Source organism: Miniopterus natalensis, chromosome 16 (assembly GCF_054644295.1).
Source record: "Miniopterus natalensis isolate mMinNat1 chromosome 16, mMinNat1.hap1, whole genome shotgun sequence".
In the NCBI taxonomy this organism is placed as follows: domain Eukaryota; kingdom Metazoa; phylum Chordata; class Mammalia; order Chiroptera; family Miniopteridae; genus Miniopterus; species Miniopterus natalensis.
In genome coordinates this window covers 37,394,173-37,404,537 of record NC_142096.1, presented here as the reverse complement: position 1 = coordinate 37,404,537, position 10,365 = coordinate 37,394,173, and the positions used below count along the sequence as shown (strand labels likewise).

At 50.2% G+C, this 10,365-nt stretch overlaps 1 long non-coding RNA gene across 2 annotated transcripts in view; it reads right to left on the bottom strand.

Annotated features, from left to right (window-relative positions):
• Positions 1–3,775: 3,775 nt before the first annotated feature.
• The window catches only part of LOC107539565 (uncharacterized), a 44,558-nt gene continuing 37,968 nt past the window's right edge, over positions 3,776–10,365 (bottom strand). The window contains exons 2-5 of one of the 2 annotated variants that reach the window (XR_015715757.1): positions 7,180–7,516; positions 6,486–6,767; positions 5,005–5,052; positions 3,776–4,161 (exon numbers count right to left, since the gene is read on the bottom strand). This is a non-coding gene — a long non-coding RNA (uncharacterized LOC107539565). Of the gene's footprint in view, positions 4,162–5,004; positions 5,053–6,485; positions 6,768–7,179; positions 7,531–10,365 lie in introns of those variants that run through there. The other variant, XR_001603415.2, reaches the window with a different exon arrangement.

The window sequence follows — 10,365 nt, the reverse complement described above, 5'->3', positions numbered from 1 at the left end:
GGAGGGGGAGGGGGAGGGAGAGGGAGAGGGAGAGGGAGAGGGAGAGGGAGAGGGAGAGGGAGAGGGAGAGGGAGAGGGAGAGGGAGAGGGAGAGGGAGAGAAACATCAATGATGAGAGTCTTTGACCAGCTGCCTCCTGCACGCCCCCTGCTGGAGATCAAGCCCACAACCCAGGCATGTGCCCTGACTGGGAATAGAACCTCGATCTCCTGGATCATAGGTTGATGTTCAACCACTGAGCCACACTGGCCAGGTGCTAGTAGTTTTAAGGGTGCATTTACTTACTTTGATTTTATTTCATGGAGGGGGAGGAGAGAGCAGGGATTCCTCAGCCCTGAGCTACTTCACCTGCCCGGGAGGTTGTCCCCCAGGCAGTCTGTCTAACTGGAAATCAATGGCCACATTTTCTCTCTTCTTTGCTATTTGTTGTTACAGAGTAAGGCAGTGATATGTAATTAGAGATCGCTGATTATTTCTTTCCTATTTTTTTCAATCCTTACTGTCCAAGTATCTCTCTGCCCACTGGAGACCAACACGCTGTCACCTTTTCCCCAGGGATGACCAAGTTTTGTCTCCATAAGGTGTTTTGGGCATATTCAAAACAACAGCAGCGTTCCCATGAATATCGCTCTCCTTGGTGTCTTGAGAGAATCAAGGCTGGTCACTGAGACAACAGCCGGCACCCTGTTTCTACTTTCAACAGGTGCCCTCATTTTATGCCAGTGGCAAAGCTCTGACACTTTGGTTCTGTCCAGCTGATGGCGCATTTCAGCAGAGGGAAAAGCAGAGAAGGGAGACCATTTCCATGGCATTAAGAACACAGGCTCTAGAGCCAGAGAGATACACCTGGGTTTCCACCTGGGCCTTCACCACCTCCAAACAAGTTACTCCACCTGTCTAAGCCTCAGTTACCTCTTCTTCCAATGACAATTCACGCAGCACCTTTGGTTATGAAGGTTCAGCAAGCTCACACTAACAGAGCACTTAGCACAGTGCCTTTCACGTACCAAGCAATCAGGGTCAGAGATGATGTTGCTGTGATGGTGATGACTTGGATGACATCGGGCTGGTTCCTTCCTTTCACTCCTCTCGTAGCCTTGCCTCTGTTGCCATAGTGCTTTCACAGCATTGGGGCTAGCCATGGAAAAAGGAGTTTTTCGGTGTTTGCGATGCTGGTTATTGTTACGGTTGCTGAAGTTTTCTTTAAACTGTAAACAATAGCTTTCCTGTTGAGGGACAAGCGCATGGTGGGCAGTGTGGGGAGGTGGAATGAGCACCATCTGAACACAGACAGACCTGGGCCTCAGTTCCAGATCAGCCGCTCGCTAGTGGGGTGGCCTTGGGCAAACTGATTAATAATTCTGAGCCTCAGTTTTCTTATCTGTAAAACAGGCAAAATAATCCCCAATTCATTGAACTATGTATTAAATTTTCTTAGGTGCTAGATACTGTGCTAGGTGCTGAGGGTACAAGAGCAGAGAAAATTCATCCCTAGCTTGAAAGAGATCACCGTCTGGAATTCTCTGTTCCAGAGAACAGTGATTAAGAGCACGAGCTTTGGAATTAGACAAATCCTGGGTTCAGATATGTACTCTGAATTCACTAGCTGTGCGATCTGGGGCAAGTTAGTCACCTTTGCTGGTCCTTAGTTGCCCCTCTCAAAATGGAGATGTAGTAACAACACCTACATCCTGGGTGGTTTTGAGGCTTCAAGTAAACCATGATGTGAAGCCCTTAGTTCAGTACAGACGCCCAGCAAAGGGTAGCTGCTATGACAAAGTGCACTCAAATGTTGCTGGTGCCATGTAGGGATTTTGTACAGGTTTCAGTGGAAAACTATACACAGAGACCAGGGTTGTAGGAGTCAGGAAAGGCCTCAAGGAGACCACCATGTCTGGACAGAGTACTGAAAAATAAGTAGATGTCTGCCAGGAAGGGAGGGGAGAACCAAGGAACACATCGAGAAAGCCACAGGAAGACCAGAATGACAGGAACGTAACATACAGGGTGGTCAGCAGGGTCAAAATATGGTGGCAATGGGGTAAGAGGTGGGCCAGAGCCAGATGTTGGCAGGAGCCAGAGCATTGAAAGCCTTAAATGAAATTCCAAGGCGCTCAGAATTTCTTTTAAGGGGCCTGGAGAGCCATTGAGGACTCTTTAGAGCAGAGAGCAATGATGATATTAGCTTATCCTGAAGAGGACAATGATCTATTGTATCCATAGACAAGTTCTACAAAAGACAGGGTGGAGGATGGCCTGGAGCCAGCAGCCCAGTGAGGAGGTGTCACCAGAGCCCCGAGAGACGAGGAGGGGCTTCGCCAGGGCAGCAGCAAAGGAGCACGGGGAGGGGCCGTGTCCCACGTCCTCCCCTCCCGGGCGGGCTGTGCTGCTTGTGAGGCCGCGCACTCCCTAGGCACCGCTTCTCCTTCGCCCCTCCCCTGTCACCTTCCAGTGTATCTGTGTCCTTCCCGGCAATGCCTCCTCGCCGCCCCCCTCTCCACTCTGTCCTCTCTCCTCTCTCGGAGCTTTGCTCAGAGCAGGGAACGGAAAAACCCAGCTGTGGTTTGATCCAGATGTGCAACATCTCAGGAGGCTGGATCAGGATGGAGAGAAAATAGGGGTCACGGGCATTCACTCCAGTTCCAATTTTTCTTAAAAACAAATAAATAAATAAATCCCTTTTGGCACCGGACAAACCCCACAGGAAAATTTAGCAATCCTTGTCTCATGATGAGTTTGCCTCCACCCACCACCTTCGGACCTCATTTTGCCAGAGAGCTGATGATAGCTGCTGGGTTGCCCACTTAAATCTTACCTTCTGGCAACAAAACATATCGATAAGCTTATTGCAAGTCAGAAACTGGGCAGGCACTGGGCAAACAGGGACAAATAAACCATGTGCCTACACTGCGGAGGCCAGGTCCTATCCAGGAGAACGCACATAACAAAGAATTCCAATACAGTGCAATAAGAGGTCCATACAAAACCCTGCAGGACTATGATCATAAGGACTGACTGGCTGAGCTCTTACTAAGGTCCAGGACCAGTGTGACTTCATACAAGTGACTGCCTCAAGGCCTCAGATACTCTGCTGCACACTGTGGGCATCAGGAAGTATTCGCCTGAGAAAGACAGCCCTGTGAGACTGGTCTCAGTATTGTCCCCAGCACACAGATGAGGGGACTGAGGCTCAGAGTAGGGAGGACTCTCTGGTCCAAGGTCACAGAGCAAGTAGCAGAGCTGGGAGTCACACCAGGTCTGGCTCAGCCCATGATCTTGATCGCTGTGCCTTCAGGCTGGTCACAGGAAAGAAAGTAATAAACTGTCCCCGGAAGGATGTGGTTGAGGAAGGCTTTCCAAGGGAGGTGGTCCTTGAGCAGGTCCTTGGAGAATGAGCCTGCCAGCTGGACAAGCAGAGAAGGGGCACTGGGAGGGCAGAGTGCAAGTGGGGACTCAGTCTCCTGTGGCTGAACGTCAGCTGCATCCGGAGAAGCAACAGCAGCAGAAAAGCCTGGAGAAGTTGGGGAGGCCAGAAGACCCCAGGGGGACACAGATTCTCATCTTCTCTTCTCTACTTCCCTTCTGTGACTCTGGTCTGGAAGGTTCCTCTGAATGGTGTGGGCGGATCTTACGCCTGTGTTTGATTTATTTTATGGCTGGAGTTCCGGAGCTTTTGTGGTGGCTGCAACATATTATATGGAATTTCCCTCCCAAGCAATTCTTCATCTCCGGCAACCCACTGGAGCACGAGTTTGGCTCGCTGTGTGACGTGGTGGTGGCTCAGCTGCTGCAAGCCCAGGACGCCCCGCAGCCTCCCTGCCAGCTGCTCAGCCAAAGTGCAAGGGTCCTGCCAGAGGGCCAAGCCCGCCCCTCCTTGATGGTGGCATCAGAACATATCTTCTCTGGTTTCCCCAGTTTGCTCTTGGTCTATTCCATTGAGAGGAGGGAGAAGCAGGACAGTCATGTTTTTGTTTGTGTCTGTTTCCATCACTCCTGGTGTGGCTTCATCTCTGTTGAAACACTTATCACCTTCCACCTTGAAGTCATGAAAAGGTCACAGGCTTCTGAATCAAAACTCAGTCGGGTTCCAGTCCCAGGTCTTTCAGATTGACTTATTGGAGAGGGGACATTTTAACCCCTCCGAAGTATCGGTTTCCCTGTCTGCAAAATAGCAATAACAGTGATATGTACATCAGAGGGATGTTATGAGGTTTAACAATAACTTGTGTAAAGCACCAGGGGTAACACCTAGCACATAGTAGGTGGTATGAACCGTATGTTTGATTCCCCTCCAAATTAATATACCGAAGCCCTAAGGCCCCATTCTGATGGTATTTGGGAGGTAGAGTGAGATGAGGTCATGAGGGTGAGGACCTGGTCCAATGTGATTAGTGTCCTTACAAGAAAAAACACTAGATCTCTCTCTCTGTCTTTCCCTCTCTCTCTCTTCCTCTTCATCTTCATCTTCCTCTCCAAACCAGGAAGAGAGCTCACACCAAGAACAAAGCAGCTGTTGGTTAAGCCACTCAGCCTGGTTATTTCCTTAGGACGGGCCCAGCTAAGACAGCAGGTGCTCAAAAACTACCAGGTCATTGGGCAGCGGAAGGGCAGAAGGTATAGAAACGGCATATCTATGATATCACCAACATCCTCAAGCACATCCAACTCATCACCAAGAAGCCCAAGAACCACATCCAGTGGCTACACGGCCATGCAGTGGTGGGCATCAGTGAGCAACTTGAGGGGCCAACCCAGGTCCTCCAGCAACTGCAGGAGGCTGAGCGGCAGCTGGATCACCAGGTTCACATCTGTACCATGCAGCTGCGGCTGCTTTATGAGGATGCCAACAGCCAGTGATGTCCTTCAGGTGCCTGGCAGGTGGCCGTGTATGGCAGACCTGGGAGCTGGGCCCCTCCCAAGTGGGATGAGAGAGGCTACCCCACGCCCTGGATTTAGGAGAGGACTCTAGCTTTGAATGCAAGTCCTGGCTTAGCATTTACTCACTGTGTGACTGTGGACAAGTTACTTAACCTCTTTGAGCCTCAACTTTATCTGAAAAAGTAGAGAAAAATATCCAGTTTCAAAATCACACAGATTAAAACAAGAAAAGCTAGTACCGGCGGCAACAACAAACATTTAATATAGTGATTCAGTACATGGCTGTAGCTTCAGGGTAAGAGATAAAAGGTTTTATTTTCTTTCATTCACAAAAATAGAAACTATTTTACCATAAGCTTTTATTTTTTATTTTTAGTGAATAACCAAATTATATTTGTAAATTTGGGAGACAACCACTAATTGACACCAAGATCATGGATCAGAATAAATTCTCAGCACCAGAAAACTAAACAAAACAAAAAAAGGAACTACCAGATCATTTTACACACATTTTATCTCCATTCTCCCCCAGGGAAAGATCCATCTTAAATCTTCTTTGTCTCCCGTAATGTCAAGTAGAGTGCCTTGTGCAAATTAGAGACCCATAAATATCAGCTGAAGAATTAGTAAGGGAAAAGTGCAAGTGAGTGAATGAATGAGTGGGCGAGTGAATGAGTGGGCGAGTGAATGAGTGGGCAAGTGCATGAGTGGGCAAGTGGATGGCAGAGAAGCAGCCCAAGGAATGCACCGATTCAAGCAGCAGATTCTCTTTCTTCCAAATCCTCTCAGGGCACAAATATGGACCCACACAGCAAGCGCACCCCTGCAAGCCCCTCCCAGCTCTCTAGAAGCCCTGCAGGATGGCCAGCCTGGGCACTGCCAAGGCTCCTTGCCCAGTGCCAAGCACAATGCCCTGGATCTCTTGGCTTGGAGAAAGGGGCCTCCACCCCAGGTCTAATCAGGGTCCTCCACCCTACATCTAAACAGGGGGATCTCCACTCAGGCCTAAAAAGAGGGGCCCCCACCCCATGACTGCAGAGAGGTGCTCTCGCTAGAAGACAGACTTGCTTAAAGTGTGAATCGCCTAAACAAAGCCCAGAGCTCAGTGGATTTGCCAATTTTATTTAGAAAAGGCCCCCTAGCTCCCCAGCCCACCCCATGCCCTGCCAGTCAGAACATTAGCATCAGGTTGCTGGCAAGATGCCTCCATTTATAAATGCCTTTGTTTTCCTGTCCCCAGATATCACCTCCTTAGCCCCCCCCTCAACTCCTCCTCCCCAAGTTTGCACAAAACACCATTTGTGGGATCGAGACTCCCACCCCTGGCACCGAGCCACAGAGTGAAGTAATTGTGCAATTAGAACTTAATTGCTGGATTTAATTTCTTTTTTCTTTTCATTTCTTTCTCTCTTTTTTTTTTTTTTTGCCTTGCCTCTCAGTTGTTGCAAATGCGCAGCTCTGCCTTCGATGTCTGATGAGTTCCTTGTGTCTTGCCCCAGGAAGGGATGAGACGGGGGGAGGGAGAGGCAAAGACAGCTGGCTGGGTTTTTCGCCTCAAAGAGAAGTTAGAAAGCAAACCTTCCCCAGCCAGGGAGGAAGAGATTTACCTCCAAGATTTGGTGGCAAAGGATTCTTCCCTTGAGGCCAGATTTTCAGCGACCTTCAACAAAAGCTGAGCCCGAGCTTGGCAGGTGTGTGGTGTGTCACTGCGTTTGCCACCGTTCGCAGAGCACACACTGCAGATGGGGGAGGCACGTGACATCCCGTCTAAACCCTCCCGACAATCTCACCATCAGAGGGGCCTTGTCCATCTTTTTATACGTCAGGTAACTGAGTCTCAGAGGGGTCCGGCAACTTGCCCAGGGTCACACAGCTAGTTGGTGCTGGATCTGGAAAGTGAAGACAGGAGCTGGCTCTTTCCACCCTCCTCCACCCAAGGGGCCTAGTGGGGTGCCCCAGGGCGCAGTAGCCACTCCAGAGAATGGGCTCCCTCCCCCCTTTCCTGCACCCTCCACGCAGGGCCACTCACACGCCGCCCGCAGGCCTCGCCACTCTGCCCGCACTGCTCTGGCGCAGCCTGTCGCCAGCTTCGCAGCAGCCCCAGGAGCACAGGCGTGGGTCCCAGCACCACCATGTCCTCCCGCCCCCGGGCATCCTCTGAGAACTGATGATACGGAGAGGGCGCCCCACTCTCGGCTCAGGGACGCCCCATCCTGCCTCCCCCAGGCGCTGCTGGCCCACAGCTCAGACCCAGGAACCGGGGTGCTGCCGCCGGCAAGAGCCCTGGGAAGGGGCACTTACCTGCACACTCGGCTCAGAGCGCTCGTCTTGTTTGTGTTTATGGTGCAGTCGTGAATGCTAGAAGCTTCGGGAGGCGGCTGGATGAAATGCACTCCTCGGAAGCCACGCTACCCGCTTGGCCCCCTTTTGTTCTTGTAGCGTTTGCAGTGGGAAGTTTCATGCCCCAGCGCGGTCTGCTCCATCCACCTGCCAGGCAAAGTCCTTGCAGGGTTCAGCAGACAAGCAGCAGCAGAGTCTATTCGGGGTCTGCGCACCACAGCCCCGAGGGCCAAACCCAGCTCCCCGCTTGGTTTGAAACAGCTGGGAGCCCAAGGGTGGTTTCTGCATTTTCCAGGGACTGGGGTGGAGGAGGGAAGGGGTGGGAATCAAAAGAAAAATAGTATTTGTAACACATGAGTATGATCTGAAATTCAAATTTGTGTTGATAAATAAAGTTTTATTGGAACACAGCCACACTCGTTCATTTGTGCATTATATGCAGAGCAATTGTGACAGAGACCATATGCCTGCAGTGCCTAAAATATTTACCGTCTAGCCCTTACCAGGAAAAGTTTGTTAACCCCTGGTCTGTACCACGTGACCCACCTCACAGCAATTTTGTAGCCCCTTTGACACCTTCTTTCATAACCACTTCTCCACCCCCTCTGACAGATGCCTGTGGGATTCTGAGTTCAGCCTATCCACAGCAACGCCCTGCCATAGGGCATGGCACCCTGACCGACACTGATTGACCCACCCTTTGCCCGATCCCTGCCAGGGGTGACAGTGGCCCAGCCAGGGAGTGAGAGCTTGGAACCCAGAGGCCTGAGGAGGAATCCTGGCTCCTCCACGGCCCCCACTCAGCTCCTTCCCTGCAAACTGGAGTCATGATGCCCACAGCACCAGGCTAAAGTAAGGATTAGATAAAAGGATACAGGTAAAGAGCTTTCCACAGGGCCCGTCACATGGTAAACGTTTAATAAATGTTAAGTTGCTGATGGATTGAGATAAGAACTTGATCCCAAAACCTTTTTCAGAAACATTCCTTGGTGTGTGTAGCTAATTAACATTTTTCTAGTTCTTTTAGCCACTTTACCTTCCTCTTTATTGTTAACAGCTTCACGCGTGCCCTTGGCTGTCACTTAAAACGTCTTGCAACTCAATTTTCCCGACTGTAAAATGGGCGTAACATTTCCTCCCAATCTACTTGACAGAGCTGCTGAGCCAATGGGACAAGGGAGAGGGTCTGGAGAATCAATTTGGAAAGTGCTGTGCCCTATGCAGATGTTACTCGTGACTCTTAATATCTTGGAAGCAAAGAAACTTGTATTATGAGTTGAATAATGTCCCCGCCAAAAGACTCATTCAAGTCTTCACTCCTAGTACCTGTGAATGTGACCTTATTTGGAAATAGGGTCTTTGTGAATATAATCAAGTTTAAGATGAGGTCATTTTGGATTAAGGTGGCTCCTAATGCATTGACTAATGTCAGAAGAAGGAAATTTGGACACAGAGAGAAGAATGCCATATGATGAGGGAGGCAGAGACTGGGGAGATGCAGCTATAAGCCAAGGAATGCCACGGGTTGCCAGCAACCATCACAAACTCGGAAAGACAAGGAGGGATTCTTCCTTAGAGCCTTCGGAGAGAGCACAGCCCTGCTGATTTTGGATTTTTAGCCTCTAGAACTATGAGAATAAATGTCTATTGGTCGTAAACCACCAAGTTTATGGTTATTTGCCACGCCAGCCCTGGGAAGCTAGTACAGAGTGTAAGGAAACTGTTACCAGAGCCCCACGAGCCCCAGATCACACTCCACCACCAGCACACCCAGGTCATATATTCCTTCCCCTCAATGCTGTGTCTGTCACACCAGCGATGGTGTGACAAACACAAGGCATCATGCTGCATCAGGACCTCAGCTGGCAGATGCCAGGTGGCACGGCTGCTGGCATCGCTGGGCCCCTTGCCCGGGGGTTATGTGCCAGCAAGGCCCTCCTCGCTGATGTCTTTGTTTAGTTGTGAAAGGGAGAAATGGAAGAGCCCATCTCAAACAAGGCCGAGCTTCTGCGTGGTGCTCAGACCTCATCAAGCCCTAATGAAACTGAAAAATTATCTCTGATGTACCCCTGGCCAGAGGAGTTCATCTGTGATTAACAAAACTTGCCCCCAAATCAAGCTCAGGAGATTTAGTCTTTTTTTTTCTTCCCAATAAAAGAAAGTATCGGTCCACTTTCCCTTGGCATGCCTGCCCACTTCCCTGCCTATGCCATTCCATTCCTTTCTCCGAGAAGGTCCCGCCCTAGGCCCAGACTAATCCAGCTCAAATACTGCCTCCTCCATGAAGCTTTCCAGGATCCACTCCAACCAGAGCCATCTCATGGATGCGTGGCCTGTGCAGTCACACAGGCCCCTGAATTCAGAAGGACCCCCGTTTGGGTTAATGCCCTGCTGCCTCCACCTTGAAATCTTTAATCAATTTTGATCAAGCACACTTGTGTCTGCATTTTTCCCTGGGCCTCAAAAATGATATAGCTGGTCCTGAGTCCAGCCTTCTCCAAGCAACCAGACAAAGCAATCTCTCCCCGCTCTGGGCCCTCGTAACACTCTGGCTCTTGGTAAATCTCTTCATGATTTGCTCCAGGAATCAAGCACCAGTTCAGGTGTCAGACACTGTTCTGGGCAACGAAGAGATGGAAGCAAGCAGGATAGGCCTGGTCCCCGCTTTTAGGGAGCTGACAGCCTAGCACGAGGGAGATATAAAAACCAAACTCAATACAATAATGGGAGATTCAAAATCCCCTGGCTTTCTTCAAGTAATCATCAGTTTCTACATGTGTGCTAATTTCTATACGCTTCTCACTCTTCCATAGCTAACAACGTTTCAGTAGCTCCTAAAGTAAGGACCAATAATCCCTAAGTTGGCCTGTGGGGCCTGACCCCTCCACACCCCCACTTTATCTCATTCTGTGCTCCCTGGGTCTCCCCAGGCCTCTTGTGCTCCATATTATTCTGCTAGGGCTGCTGTAACAAATACCAGAGGCGTGTATTCTCTCACAGTCCTGAAGGCTGGAAGTCCAAGATCAAGGTGTCAGCAGGCGTGGTTTCTCCCTGCTTCTTCTGTTTCTGTATCCCCCCAGGAAATACCTGTTTCTCCCCACTCCTCAGGTGATGGGCTCACCTCACAGGGGATTCCTTGCCTGAGCT